The sequence below is a fragment of the Kogia breviceps genome, chromosome X (genome assembly GCF_026419965.1).
Source record: "Kogia breviceps isolate mKogBre1 chromosome X, mKogBre1 haplotype 1, whole genome shotgun sequence".
In the NCBI taxonomy this organism is placed as follows: domain Eukaryota; kingdom Metazoa; phylum Chordata; class Mammalia; order Artiodactyla; family Physeteridae; genus Kogia; species Kogia breviceps.
Window position 1 is genome coordinate 107569798 of NC_081330.1, and position 16221 is coordinate 107586018.

General features: G+C 40.1%; 1 protein-coding gene across 18 annotated transcripts in view; it reads left to right on the top strand.

The window, feature by feature from the left end:
• DMD (dystrophin) overlaps window positions 1-16221 on the top strand; it is a 2551447-nt gene that overhangs the window by 2175679 nt on the left and 359547 nt on the right. The gene's annotated exons all lie outside the window — the stretch shown is intronic.

Here is a 16221-nt window from a genome sequence, read left to right on the forward strand (position 1 = left end):
AGAAATCAAGTGGAAGAGAAATCTTTTTTTTTTTTACTCCTCTAGTCCAAGGGTCAATTAGAAATAATCCAAGCCATTATATTTTAAATGTCAAAAGCATCTGCATTAATAGTATCACTTAAGATTTGTCCGTGTCTTTTGGCGATATTTTAAAATGTTATTTTGGAAAATATTAAACGTATGCTAAAGCGACATAATTTATAATAAACACCTGTGTACGCATCAAGACCAACAGTTATCAATTCATGGCCAATCTTACTTCTTCTATACCTCTGCTTTGTCCTCCATTATCTAAAAGCAAATCTCAGGCACAGATCATTTAATTCATGAATATTTGATAAAGTGTCTCTAAAAGATAAGAATTCGCTCTTTAAAGGTAACCACGTTGTTACTATAATTTTTTTTTTTTTTTTTTTTTTTTTTTTGCGGTACGCGGGCCTCTCACTGTTGTCGCCTCTCCCGATGCGGAGCACAGGCTCCGGACGCGCAGGCTCAGCGGCCGTGGCTCACGGGCCCAGCCGCTCCGCGGCATGTGGGATCTTCCCGGACCGGGGCACGAACCCGCGTCCCCTGCATCGGCAGGCGGACTCTCAACCGCTGCGCCACCAGGAAAGCCCTATAATACATTTTTAAAAATTTATTTATTTTATTTTTGGCTGCATTGGGTCTTCGTTGCTGTGCGCGGGCTTCCGCTAGCTGTGGCGAGCGGGGGCTACTCTTCATTGCGGTGCGCGGGCTTCTCATTGTGATGGCTTCTCTTGTTGTCGAGCACAGGCTCTAGGCGCTTGGGCTTCAGTGGTTGCAGTTCGTGGGCTCTAAAGCACAGGCTCAGTAGTTGTGGCGCACGGGCTTAGTTGCTCCGTGGTATGTGGGATCTTCCCGGACCAGGGCTCGAACCCGTGTCCCCTGCATCGGCAGGTGGATTCTTAACCACTGCGCCACCAGGGAAGCCCTGTAATACTTTTTAAATGTCAATAATTTTATCATGACAAATACCAAGGCAGTATTCAAGTTTCCATTTCTAATATACATGTCTTAAAGGTTTTAACAGGTTTTTGGTTTTTTGGTTTAAATAAGAATTGAAATAAGGTCCAGACATTGCACTTGGCTAATTTGTCTTTTAAATCCCCCCCCTTTTTTTCCGCTTTTTATTTTGAAGTAATTACAGATTCACAGTAAGTTACAAAAATAGTACAGAGAGTCTCCCTACACATTTCACCCAGTTTCCTCTAGTGGTTGCATCTAACATAACTGTAGAACAACATTTATTGTCATTTTAACATGTAATTGAGGTAAAAATTTACAGTTACAATGGTTACAACACAACTCAATTCAGGCTAGCCACATTTCAAGGGCTCGGATATGGCCAGTGGCTATTCTGTGGAACAGTGTAGTTCTACAGGTTTGACTGTATTTGGGTTTGCCCTTTTTTGGTCAGACTGCTTCATGGATAGTAATGTATTTTTCCATCACCAGGAGGTACACAGTGTCTTGTTTTCTCTTGTGTGTGTGTGATTTTTGGCAGCTATTAATGATCAATGGCTAGGGGTTGCAATGTGATGATTGCCTATTTCTGTCATTTCTTCTTCATTTATTAGTTGGAGTACTTCTGTGAAAAGAAAATGTATACTCATCCACAATTTGGGTACCCAGGATATAGTTCCTCTAGGACAGGTGGGGTAAATGTTTCTACTTTACCAGTCTTCAGAATAACAACTTGCTCGTTAGCATTCTCCAACTGCCATCAATTGTTTCTTTTTTTGCTTTAACGTCTTTATTGGAGTATAATTGCTTTACAGTGGTGTGCTAGTTTCTGCTGCATAACAAAGTGAATCAGCTATACATATACATATGTCTCCATATCTCTTCCCTCTTGCGTCTCCCTCCCTCCCACCCTCCCTATCCCACTCCTCTAGGTGGTCACAAAGCACCGAGCTGATCTCCCTGTGCCATGCGGCTGCTTCCCACTAGCTAGCTGTTTTACATTTGGGAGTGTATATATGTCAATGCCACTCTCTCACTTCTTCCCAGCTTACCCTTCCCCCTCCTCGTATCCTCAAGTCCATTCTCTAGTAGGTCTGCCTCTTTATTCTCATCTTGCCCCTAGGTTCTTCATGACATTTTTTTTCTTAGATTCCATATATATGTGTTAGTATATGGTATTTGTTTCTCTCCTTCTGACTTACTTCACTCTATATGACAGACTCCAGGTCCATCCACCTCACTACAAATAACTCAGTTTCATTTCTTTTTATGGCTGAGTAATATTCCATTGTATATATGTGCCACATCTTCTTTATCCATTCATCTGTTGATGGACACTTAGGTTGCTTCCACGTCCTGGCTATCGTAAATAGAGCTGCAGTGAACATTTTGGTACATGACTCTTTTAGAATTATGGTTTTCTCAGGGTATATGCCCAGTAGTGGGATTGCTGGGTCGTATGGTAGTTCTATTTGTAGTTTTTTAAGGAACCTCCATACTGTTCTGCATAGTGGTTGTATCAACTTACATTCCCACCAACGGTGCAAGAGGGTTCCCATTTCTCCACACCCTCTCCAGCATTTATTGTTTATAGATTTTTTAACATGTTTATTGTAGTATAATTGCTTTACAGTGGTGTGTTAGTTTCTGCTTTACAACAAAGTGAATCAGTTATACATATACATATGTTCCCATATCTCTTCCCTCTTGCATCTCCCTCCCTCCCACCCTCCCTATCCCACCCCTGTAGGTGGTCACAAAGCAGCGAGCTGATCTCCCTGTGCCATGAGGCTGCTTCCCACTAGCTATCCACCCTACGTTTGGTAGTGTGTATATGTCCATGCCACTCTCTCACTTCGTCACAGCTTACCCTTCCCCCTCCCCATATCCTCAAGTCCATGCTCTAGTAGGTCTGTGTTTTATTCCCGTCCTACCCCTAGGCTCTTCATGACATTTTTTTTTCTTACATTCCATATATATGTGTTAGCATACGGTATTTATTTTTCTCCTTCTGACTTACTTTGCTCTGTATGACAGACTCCAGGTCCATCCACCTCACTACAAATAACTCTGTAGATTTTTTGATGATGGCCATTCTGACCGGTGTGAGATGATATCTCATTGTAGTTTTGAGTTGCGTTTCTCTAATGATTAATGATGTTGAGCATTCTTTCACGTGTCTGTTGGCAATCTGTATATCTTCTTTGGAGAAATGTCTATTTAGGTCTTCTGCCCATTTTTGGATTGGGTTGTTTGTTTGCTTGATACTGAGCTGCATGAGCTGCTTGTAAATTTTGGAGATAAATCCTTTGTCAGTTGCTTCATTTGCAAATATTTTCTCCCATTCTGAAGGTTGTCTTTTCATCTTGTTTATGGTTGCCTTTGCTGTGCAAAAGCTGTTAAGTTTCATTAGGTCCCATTTGTTTATATTTCCATCTCTCTAGGAGCTGGGTCAAAAAGGAAAGGATCTTGCTTGATTTATGTCAAAGAGTGTTCGTCTTGTTTTCTGCTAAGAGTTTGATAGTGTCTGGCCTTACATTTAGGTCTTTAATCCTTTTTGAGTTTATTTTTGTGTGTGGTGTTAGGGAGTGTTCTAATTTCATTCTTTTCCGTGTAGCTGTCCAGTTTTCCCAGCACCACTTATTGAAGAGGCTGTCTAATTGTTCCTTTCCTTTGTTTGTTTTTCATTATATTTCTGTCTCCTCTACCAGACTCAGAGTGAGGAAGGCAGAGATTTGGTCTTGCTGACCTCCGAGACCCTAGTACCTAGCAAAGTGTCTGCCATACGGTGGGTACTGATAGGTGTTTTTGAAATGAGAATAGAAGGTACGTGAACAAAGTAAGGGAATAGAAAACCAAGTACATTACTGCCAAACAATAAAAGCTTGATAAAATGGTGCCACTTTTGTATGTTCAGCACTTAAAGGAAAGATATCTATGGAGACATAGCAAAACCTGGCATCCTGTAGAAAAGTCAATGGTTTATAGTATTCCAGAGAAGAGGATATAGGAGATGACAAAAATGGAAGAGAACGTGAGGGAAGACCCCGGAGTCTATAAAAAAATAGCCAAGGAAACTGCCAGTTTCTCCTTTAGCCATTCCCCTTCATATAATTCAGAATATTAAGGTAGCTTTTGTGGTAGGGTGTGATATAATAGCTATAATTTTGAAGTGTTCTAACTTCGAATAAATAGTGAAAACACTTCTGTATGTAGAAGAGCATTCACTGAGAAGGGTGGGCATTTAAAATAGAATGCATTATATGATATGGTGAAATGAGACAGAATTTCCACCAAAGGTGTAATTTTACTCTACTTCCAGAAATCAGAGAAGATGAATCATTGGACAAGTGCACTAGGATTCAGGAGACTGAGATTCTAGCGCTATTCATCTATAAGTTAGATGGTGATTGCTATTTTGTTCTTCAGGTATAAGATGAGGAGTTTGGTCTACGTAGTTTTTCCACAGTCCTTTCTAGCCACCATTTTGTTATAAATACAGCCTCACTCTCCCTGATTATTGACTTTGGTTGCCTGCTAACAGTGATAAAATGTTAGCACATATCATTCTCGGTCCTCTTACTCATGAATCTCATGACCGGTAATATGCTTTGGAGAGATGTGATGCTAGAGTTATGGGTAACATGCACCATATTGAAGAGAATCCATCCCCACTTGGCTAGTGTACTTATTCAGATACCCACTTACTCCCTTTCTTTGACATATCAGAGTCTCCAGCCCATTGATAACTCTTCGTTCTTTTTTTTTTTTTTTTGCGGTACACGGGCCTCTCACTGCTGTGGCCTCTCCCGTTGCGGAGCACAGGCTCCAGACGCGCAGGCTCAGCGGCCATGGCTCACAGGCCCAGCTGCTCTGCGGCATGTGGGATCTTCCCGGACCGGGGCACGAACCCGCGTCCCCTGCATCGGCAGGCAGATTCTCAACCACTGCACCACCAGGGAAGCCCGTTCGTTCTTTACATTAGTTCCGATGATCCTCTATCTTTATCTCCCTCCAGGTCCAACTTAGGTTCAATCATCAAGCATTTTAATAACTTTTTCAAGACCCTAAAATCCTTTGTTTGCTTCTTTATCTTTTTGTTGCTGTAATCTACAAAACCCTAATGATTGGAGGATCTAACTAAAGAGTTTCTCCTATCCAAACAACACCAGCACAGACTGACATAGTACCTTTTCAGGATGACCAACCTCCAGCCTTCCAACGCTAACACATCACTGGGTCAATTTACCTTTCTTCACTCTGTCTACTGTAGTCATTGCCACTGTTACAAGAGATCTTTTCTCCTCACTTTTCTGTATCTCCTCTTAACACCCTACAATGCAATCAACATTTCAATCAGAGTAATCTATGTAAAAATATAAATTGAATTATGTCATTCCTCGTCTTAACTTTTCAGTACCCTTGGGAAATGACCAAAAATCCTCAGCAAGGACCCCAAAGTCCCATCTGGCTGGTCTGGCCCCAATCTTTTCTTTTCTCACTGCCCTTCCTCTTGCTCTCTTGATGCTAGCTGTACTGCCTTCTTTTGCTTGTTTCCAGTTCTCTGTGTTCCTCTCTGGTGGGGCTTTTAACATGTTGATCCTCTGTCTGAAACCCTTTCTACTCAAACCTCCCCCCTCATAATTTCCTGGCTCATGTCTAATAATGCTTTACATCTTGGCTCAGGCATCAAGTAAGCTTTTCTCTGATGCCCACATTTGACCACATCTCCTTTTATATGCCTTCATAACACCGTACTTTTCTTTCTATAATGTAATGTTCTTTGTCATCATGAATATGTGTGACTTTTTGATTAATGTCAACCACCTTCACTAAACCTTGGGCTCCAAGAAGCTTGCTTTTGGGAAGAGGGTTGTCATTTTTATACCTAGCACCTTATAAAGTGTCTGGTACATGGTAGACAATGAATAGATAAAGGAACATAGGAATTAAGGAAAGAAGATAAGGAGGCAGGAAGGGAGGAAAACAACCAATGAACTAATCTTTTGTTCCTTCCTCTCTAGTCTACTGTGATCCAGGGCAGGGAAAGAAAGAATAAAGAGTGATGTTCCTTCCTCACTTGCAGCTTTTTTTCTCTTTACTCCTAAGTAAGCATCTTTTCATAGTGTGTACAGCTACTTTGATGCCCACTGTTTTTACTTGTGGTGTGGTCCAGTGTTTTCTTGAAATTCTCTTTGTATCCTTAAGAAAAACCCTTGTCACACAACACTTCCTCAGAGAACATCATCACTCCTAAGTGTTGATGAGAGAACAATTGTGCGCCCTGTTTACTCAGTTTTGTCACATTTATGCAGTAGCCCCTTTTATAGTTGTAGTGGAGTTGCTGTCTAGTCAGTGATGCTCTCATTGCCTGTGGACAAAAAGAACAAAGGAAAACCCTTGAAATTGGGTCTCTCTATCGGATCTTCTGAATCCAATTAGGAAGAGGTAAAGGAAACACAATCATTGCAAAACTCTGTCAAGATCTAGTCTTGAGGGCTTCCCTGGTGGCGCAGTGGTTGAGAGTCCGCCTGCCGATGCAGGGGACGCGGGTTCGTGCCCCGGTCCGGGAGGATCCCACGTGCCGCGGAGCGGCTGGGCCCGTGAGCCATGCCCATTAAAATGTCAAAAGTGTAAATACTAATTAAATATTTTTCACTTTTTTCCTACAAATCAGAATGCTTGTAAAACAGGTCATTTATATTTTCTTAGTATACCATTGCAAATTACTGATAAAGTTTTATAGCAAAATATCATGCGTCTTGTACTCTTAAAGCAAAAATATACAGTCAATCTCAATTACTCCGCTGTAGGTAAAGTTACAAGACGGTCCACACAGGTAGTTGGGGACTGCCGTCTCACTCCCCAAAGCAGTTTTTTACACCCACGGGAGCGGATCTGTGTTCCCCAAACCAGCTGGGCACCATAACACCTGCAACTGGAACGGCTCTGAGGACTAATTAATAAAATAATGTTCCATATGTGGTGAAGTGTTCTAAATAATTAAAGCTCAAATGTGCCTTAGCAAATATAAACTGACCAATTTTTATATCTTTTGAATACATTCTCCTGGCTTTTACAGTTCCTCATTACTTGCCTCACTAGACTGCCTCGTTTTCAATGAAGTGTGTATTCTCCTGGTCCAGATATATTTTTAAAACTGACTTCCTTTGTTTTACTTGAGCAGTCACTAAAGTGATATTTATTACTTGTCTACTCCTGTGATTAACCTAGAGAGAGTTTTAAAAGAACAAATCATAGTGGGGAATTTCTAAGGAGAACTGCAATAAACCATGAGTTTATTTAATTCTCTTCATCCCACCCCAAATTTAAATGGAAATTGGGTCTGGATTATAAGAACACTGTAGGTAATGACTTTTTGTTTGCATTTTTACTCATGAAGTTGTTTGTCATTCGGTTTTCATCTTTCAATTTAAAACTCTCTGTAATTCCTTCCCTAGAGACCATTAAGGACACCTTCAGAGCTCCCTGAGATTTTCTGGTTAAGACTTAGATGGAAGTAACGAATACATACATTATTAAAACAGTAGACAGAGAGCCATTATTGTGTGGATGCGGTTGACAAATGAAAAGGCTTGAATAAAGTAGTTTACTTATTCATTTGTCAGGTCATATATTATGCATGTTCAGTCTCCTCAGAAGTCACCACAAAGTGAGGGAGAGGTTCAGAAATTCAATAAAATTATCCTGAAATCACGTTGTAGATTATACGTTTATTTAAGCTAATTCTGTTAACATTGCTGGCCTGCTTCCTTTGGGTACATTTTAGTATGTGTGTTAGCTTGATGAGTTCCCTCATCAAGGGAATCCTTCTATTTCCACAGAAATAGAAAATGTCTTTAGGTGCCATTTGTGAAGGTTAAGATTCAAGTCAGCTCTGTGTTACCAGATCAATGCGTTGTTCCGTATCACCTCTGAAAAACGACAACAACAAAAGTTGTGATACAGTGATTCATTCTGGCATTCGTTGACCTAGCCTCCTGGAGTTTCTAAACAAGTTTGGTTCCCTTGCAAAGTTCACTGTTCGTTATCTACCTCTAAGATGTCTGTGTGACTAGGTTGGAGGAAATCGACATCTTTGTGATCGATTCTTCATCACTAATGGAGTAAGCTACTTTCATATAAGTTTGGAATTTTATGCAGTCATATTTAGAAATGCTGAATAGAAAAGATTTTAAATTATTTTTAGAACTACATTTCTAGCCATTTGAGGAAGTCTTCTGAAAACTAGCTATATCATCAAAACTTGAGAACAGAGTCATCTAGGATTTGCTACTTTTGTTTAATGACTATAATAAGATAAACTATGAATAGTTTACAAATTGACTTCTCTACCACAGTCCTCTTTATAACCATGTCAAAATATTTTTGCTATCCTGACAAATACTCTTAAAATAATATTTGTGTAGTACTTTGCCTTTACAAAGCACTTTGACACACATCTGTTTAATTACAGATGAACCCCTGATCTTTTTATGTGTTCTTCCATTTCCCCCACAAAATTATTTTAGGAAAAACTGTACCGTAACTCAGACGTCTAGAATTCATTGAGTCTTTCAGTAATTATTTATTGAGTGCCTGCTCTATGCCAGGGGCTGAAGGTACAGTAGTGAAGAAAACAAGACTCTGCCCCCACAGACCTTCAAATTTTAATGAGGGAAACACACAGTAAGCCAATACATTAATATATAAAATCACGTCAGGGCAATTCCCTGGCCGTCCAGTGGTTAGGACTCTGTGCTCTCACTGCTGCGGCCCCGGGTTTGATCCCTGGCTGGGGAACTAAGATTCCCACAAGCTGCACCACATGGCCAAAAAAAAAAAAAAGAACTAAAAACAATAAAATAAAATCATGTCAGGTCAGTTCTATGAAGAGAAAATGAACAAAATAAGGATAGAGAAAGACTGAGAGGTAGTGGCCTACCTACCTAAAGAGACTATAGTTGAGCAAAGGGCTGTGTGCGTGAGTGAGCCAAGCAAAGACCTTGGGTGAAGCATGTTCTAGGCAGGGGGAGCAGCTAATGCAAAGGCCAAGATGTAAAAACAGGTTTGGGGTGTCCAAGGAATAGCAGGGTAGGCTAGTGGTAGGTTGTTGAGAGAGGCAAAGACCAGATAATGTGGTCTTTTCTGCCGTAGTTTGGAGGTGGATCCTATTCTGTGTGTATTGAGACATCACTGGAGAATCACAGACAGGAATGGTGTGATCTGATTGATGTGTTCAGAAATGGACTCTGGCTGCTGTGTGAAGAAATGATGATAGGAGGAGCAAAACTGAAAGCAGGGAGAAAGTTAGGAGGGTGTTGAAGTCATTTAGGAAGGAGATAATGATGGCTTGGACTGGAATGGAAATGATAGATATGATGAAAAATTATATGACCCAAGATAAAGTTTGAAGGTAGAGCTGATAGAACTTAAGATAGACGGGGTATGGAATATGAGAGAAAGCAGAGTCAGCGATGACTCTGAAGTCTGTGGTTTGAACAAATGGGGAAATGATGATGCCCTTTATGGAAACAGGAAAGACTTCAAAATGATCATGGCTGAGGGTGTGTATGTGGAGAGAAACAGGAGTTCCATTTCTGGATTATGTTGATAGAAACAAATGGCGTGATTCAAAAATTATTCACCACTTACACTTGACAGTCTTAAATTTTGGTCGAGCCTCTTGAGAATGGATATTAATTAATTTTTCACAGGATTTCCTGATAATCCATTTATCTGCACTATTGCTTCAGAAAGAATTTCCAAAATTTCGGGTTTAGGCTCAACAACCTGATAGGTAATTCTCTAAATGACCCTAGGAGCAGATTGAATTTTCACCAGTGGTTTTTCAGGGTGAGCTCAGAGTTTAACAACATTATTATCTGTAGGAAGTGACTTCCCCAGTGGTTGTTGGAAGCAGCTCAACCTTAGGATTACGAGTCAAACAGCTGTGCACGATGCTGCGTGGGCACTAACTATTCCTCCACAGTATCACAGATCTGCAGGCAGGCTGGACTCTCTGCTGGCCCGTGCCCTTGATCTCAGAGAACACAACTTTTTGTTTAAAAGACTTCCAAAAGATAAATCTCAACAGGAGCTTGTTAAACATAGTTCCCCCCCCCCAGACGCTCCAAAATGTTTTTTCGTTGAGTAAAATTAGATATTTTTAAAAATAATTTCAGGCTTGAAATATGTCCATTTACTTTTTCAAACTTGCTTCAAATTGATTTAATCTCACTTATAAATTAATATTGTTGTTCATGTTGTTGACTATCTGAAACAATACTTAGATGTACCTGAAACAATGGCTAGATGTGTCTGATACCATAATCCCTTATCTTCACTTTTCTTCAGAAGTAGAGTGAAAATAAGATAAACTTTTTTCATCTTGTCTAAAGATGATGATGTGGTCAAACTCATAGAAGCAGAGAGTAGAGAGGTAGTTGCGAGGGCCTGGGGAGAGAGGGGGGAAATGTGGAGTTGTTCAACAAGTGTAAACTTTCAGTTATGCAAAATGAGTAAGTTCGTGAGGTCTACTGCGCAACCCAGTGCCTGTAGGTAACAGTATTGTATCGTGCACTTAAAACTTAAGTGGGTGGATCTCATATTAAGTGTTCTTGGCACAATAAAAAAAATAAAGATGATTATGACCTTTTCTTTATAGCCCATGTGTCCCATTTTCATAACTTCTCTAATACCAACTATGTCGAAGGAATATTAAGTGAACCCTTTGTCTTTCTGGGTTTTTTGGTTGCCACTTCTGGCAAATGTCCTTCTTCCTAAAATCCCTATGAATTTGTCTTGGATTCTTAGAGGCAAAACTTCTGGTACTCCAGTTAAGCACATTTGGATCTTGCCTTATTCCATGATCTTGGTTTCAAATTAATTGAGCAACGATTGTCCCTAAATCAGCAGTTAGTCATTAAAATATTTCTGACGTGCTTGAGACTCAATAAATATGGTGGCTCTTAAAATGAGGAAGGTCATTATGGCGAGAGAATGATTTCAGCAACGTTCTTATCGGAAGTAAAAACAATATAGGAGGCATACAGATAAGGTAGAAGTAATATGGAAACTAGAATGATAATATAGGATGACAAAACTAAAATACCCATCAATTTGTGGAAATGACTGTGTTACTGTCCTTGTCCTATGTGCACTTAGTAACCATTTGTTGAGATCACTTTAACCGCCGTTGGATCACTTTATTTTTGTTCTTTCTTTTTAAAAAATTGTTATTGGGGGTATAATTGATTTACAATGTTGTGTTTCTGCTGTACAGCAAAGTGAATCAGTTATACATGTACGTGTATCCACTCTTTTTTAGATTCTTTTTCCATATAGGTCATTACAGAGTATTGAGTAGAGTTCCCCGTGCTATACAGTAGGTCCTTATTAGTTATCTGTTTTATATATAGTAGTGCGTATGTGTCAATCCCAGTTTTCCAATTTAGAGTCTGTCCTCTCATCTCCTAGCTAATGCAGGCTAGAGGAAAAGCCCAACCAGCAGTTCAAATAATGGAACTTCCGAAAGTATGGACGTGAACATCTGCTCTAGAGAAGAAATCACTAGGATTAAGAAGGCAGGGTTAATAGGGCCTCCTCTTGAGGACAATCCACTTAGTGACTCAAAGATTACTCTCAGCTTTGGATCTGGAGCATAAGAGTAGACCCAGAAAAAGATCTCTCAGTTTTCCCCAATGGACAGCATTCATTTTTTTTCTCTCTCTTAATTCACGAAACCAGGCTTTCACCCTCGAGCACCGACTGCATCTAAATCCAGCTGGCCTCCATATAACACACTCTGGTGTTCTACCTGGGTGTTCTGTTATTTATTCAACAATATTTACTGATTATCTACTATGTGCCAAGCTATGGCTATAATTCTTAATATTAGTAATGAAAGACTATCTCAAACTGCCACCATGTAACAGGCCTGTGGCCAATTAATGATCTAAACGTGTTGATGATGGAATTTTAGAACTGGATGTTAGAACTTAGGTCAGGTACTTAGCAAACCTCTCCATTTTACAAATGAGCCTGGGAAGGCTCAGAGAGATTTTATGACTTGTCCTAGATCATGCAGCCAGCTTTTGGCCCGGCCCAGACTTGAACTTCTGGTGTCCTGCTACTCAGGACAGTGCTCTTTTCACCACTTCAGTCTGCCTCTCAGGATGGTTCTGGAAAGTTCTGCTAATAAATGTGGAGATAACGTATAGTCATTCCTTCAGACTTCTGGTCCAAATGACACAAATATAGACTTGCCACTTCAGTGGGAATATAGGTAAACTTCAGCTCCAGGGAAACTATACACTGTACCTGGTTGAAAGAGGTCTGTTTTGAAATGCAAGGGCTTTTACTTACATCCTTAGTTACAGGACCGCTGTCTCTAGGTGAAAGCAACATAGCTTGTCTCTCTGTAATGTCTGTACCTGGGCCCAGACTTCTCTTTCTGCCCCTCTCTTCTCTGAGGTATCTCAAGCAAATCAGTATCTCACTTTTCATCCCCTCTTTACATGGTTCTGAGCTACTATTTATGTATTATTAGGTATTTGTGGTAATATTCACCCTAATTTTTTTTCCCACAAGTAGGACAGACAGAAAAAAAAAAAGAATAATCAATGACTTGGTTCTTTATCACTTTCAGGTTTTTTATTTCTGATTTGCTTCATAGCCATTGGGATTGTCCACCTTTGTGGCTTCCACATTTTTTGTAATTCAGGAAACTTTAATTTTTTTGCTCTTACTCACTTTCAGCCTGGCTTAAGAATTTCAAGGTTTGGATTCGAAGTGACTAACTAACTGATGGCCTTATGTAAATCCTAATTTATCTGTACTTTACTTTGCACTGGTAAAACATTAATTGACTAAAAATATGCTTTTATACAAACTTACCTACTCAGCCAAACTGTTGTCTCCTTAAGGACAAAGATTAGGTCCCTACATCTGTACTACCTTATACATAACAGATTCAAAATAAATATTTGTGAATGAATTAATTAATCAGCAAGCAGTCAAGTCACCCAGTTGGTCATTATTTGTGATGTATAAATACTATCCAGCGGACAATTTAACCTTCACAATGAAATGGATTTACCTTGGGATTTGCTGCTACTGTAATTTTGTAGTGCACGATTCAAAGAAGTGAATTTTGTGAACCTTAAGAAGCTGAAGGAAAATTACCAGTTTAGTATGCCTGACTTTTTCTCATTTGTGAGATAGAATATTATTTTCTTTTCACAGAGGTACGCTACGTCTTTAGTAGTTGCTTCTAATTCTTCCACATGACTCTTTCAGAGACTTGGGCCTGGCTATCTTAAAAAGGGAAAAAAGAAGGTATGGGGGAAAAGATGTGTTTTAAAGAAAATGACTCCATCTGTTCAAAAGATTCAAGAAGTAAATATCTTAACATTTGAATATTGACATCTAAATAGGGTAAAGTTGCACTCTGTATGTGTATGGGAGAAGGGCTGTATATCTGATAGCTTTTTCACATCAGCACATGAATGAACCAACTTATCTGATTTAAAGTATTAATTATAATCTATGAGACAAAAATCGGTTTTGTATATGAGTATGTATTTTCCCCAGTGTCTTTCAAATAGACTTTTTTTGAGAAACAAGACACTTATCAAAGAGTTAAGGCTCTTGACGTTGAATGTTGTCATTGTTTAAAAATGGCTCCATTTTCCTTACTTTTAAAACGCGGTGAATTGTTATATAACATGCAGTCTACGGTGAGTTGATCAGTTATTGAAAAATCTATTTTTCATTCTTTTAATGCAACATCTTCACGGGGTTTTTGTTGTCTCGTTGTTATTATTTTTAGTACGTAAGCCTCTCTCCTTTAAACTCCATGCTACAAGGACCAATGATATCCATTGCCTACAACAGAGTCTGGTACATAGTAGGTGCTCAAAATTTATTACATGAATAAATGGAAGAGGACCTTTCGTATAACCATGTTTAACATGACATTCCTATTTATAGTTTTTTTCTTCCCTTTTTCTGGGGTTTTTACAGTCGTTTTATGTGTGTGTTTAGTCTAAATCTTAAATTCTGAAGATACAGTCACTTAACCCTCTCTTCCATCTACTTTCTTAATTTCTGGCAACCATGTGAAAATAATGGTGATTTTGTCTTTGTAACGACAGAACTTCCTTTGTCTTTTCTTTAGATTCATCTTAATTCTCAGTGACTCATATTTAAGAAATGAACTGTGCAGCTGTGGTGGAGCTAAGCCCTTGGCAACAACTCAAGGGGCAAACAAGTGGTCTCTCAAAATGGATGGGTGGTCCTTAGCCTTGAATTATTTGCTGTTCGGTTTTAACAATGGAATTGCATCATCAAACAGTGTCTTGAACACTTTCAGTTTGATGGGATCTTTAAGATCCATTTCCTTATTTGACAGACTTTGCTCCAATTATTATCTCCACTTTCCCCCGAGGTCTTTAACATACTCTTCTCTGCTATGGTGACCAACTGCCCTGGTTTGCCTGATGCTGTCCTGGTTTCAGCATTGAGAGGTCCGTGTCCTTAGTCCCTGGCAAACAAGGATGGTTGGTTTTCCATCTTTCGGTCTGTGTTCAAACCATTCCTATCCTAAAAAGAATGTATCTCTCTTTGCCTTGTGATCCTCTCCGTCCTGTCCTCCTCTTTTCCCTCTCAGAAAAAAAGATGCTACCACTTGAAATGTTGTCCCTTGAAATGCCTCCTCCTCCTCCCACTTACTCCTCAACTAAACCTATTTCCGAGGCTACTGCCCTCTACTGAAATTGCTCTCACCGAGTCTGATGAACACTTCTCAGTGCTGACCTTGCTTTACTTCTGTGTCATGATTGGACACTCTTGGTCACTTTATTCCTCTCAAACTCTCACCCTCTCTTCAGTAGGTTTACATCCCTTATTTCCCCCAGTCTTTACACCCATCCAGTCCTTTTCGTCCTTTCATTGGATCCAGTTCCTCTGGGGAAGATATATGAGTACAGGTGTATAATTCTCTCTCCACTGTTTATGATCCTTGAAATTTTACCAAGCAAATTGAAAATAGGAGAAAACTGTTCCCTAAAATTAGTGCTCACTCCCTTCCCTGGACCAGTTTTGTTTGTTTGTTTGTTTCTTTCTTTCTGCGGTACGCGGGCCTCTCACTGTTGTGGCCTCTCCCGTTGCGGAGCACAGGCTCCGGACGCGCAGGCTCAGCGGCCACGGCTCACGGGCCCAGCCGCTCCGCCGCACGTGGGATCCTCCCGGACCGGGGCACGAACCCGCGTCCCCTGCATCGGCAGGCGGACTCTCAACCACTGCGCCACCAGGGAAGCCCTGCTCATTACATTTTTATATGTGTTCTCCAGAATTTTCTTTTCCTCTCACTCCACTGAGGAATCTCATCTACTTATGTAATTTTAATCCTTGCCTGTATGCATAATCGTTGGCACTCAGTGGATATTAGCTTAGTGAGAGAATGACTCCTACATCTCGTTTCTTCTCCCTAAACATGGGTTTCGAAAAACTCGTTTCCTGGTGGAAGGAATGTTACATCTTCAAGCTGAGCGTATCACATCCCCTTACTCTGTTCCCCATACAGACCCCCCTCATTGGAGTCTGGGATTTTAATATTCATCTTTATTAATTTTATGCTGAACGTGCACATGAGGTGTTCTGGATCAGAGACAGATCTCCTTGAATTACTTTACAGTAAAGATCATCACTACCTTCCACCATCTGTTCAAGCCTTACCCCTAAGGTGGCGTGGTGAGATCTGATGAAAAGTTTCTCACGTGAGTGGCTGGGTGGGTCCTCCATGGGAAAGTAACCAGGAAAAAATGACTTTTCTCTGGTTATAAAGGAGAAGTAGGCAATTGTCCTCTTCTCCCCCCTGAAAGGGTCTCCTTGGAAACGTGATGGGCCTGAGTCCCAACTCCAACTTCTCTAGGAGCCAGCTAGCCCCATGCATCTCAGGTTTTACAACCTAGAAATGTCTCCAGGGTCTTGGCTTTATATTTGTGAAATGTAAATACCTACAGAGATAGCTACTCCAGTCTTTCTGACAACTTGGAGCTTAACCTGGGAACTACTCCGGGCTATAACCATTTGACCCTCTGGAGCAGAGAAATTAATTAGACAAATGACTACAGATCTAATTCCCATGGTATGGGAAGGTGTTCACGAGGCTAGAACTTTTTATAGGTGTACTGAGAAATCCAGGAGAGTTTATTTCCTCACATTTAGTTTAAT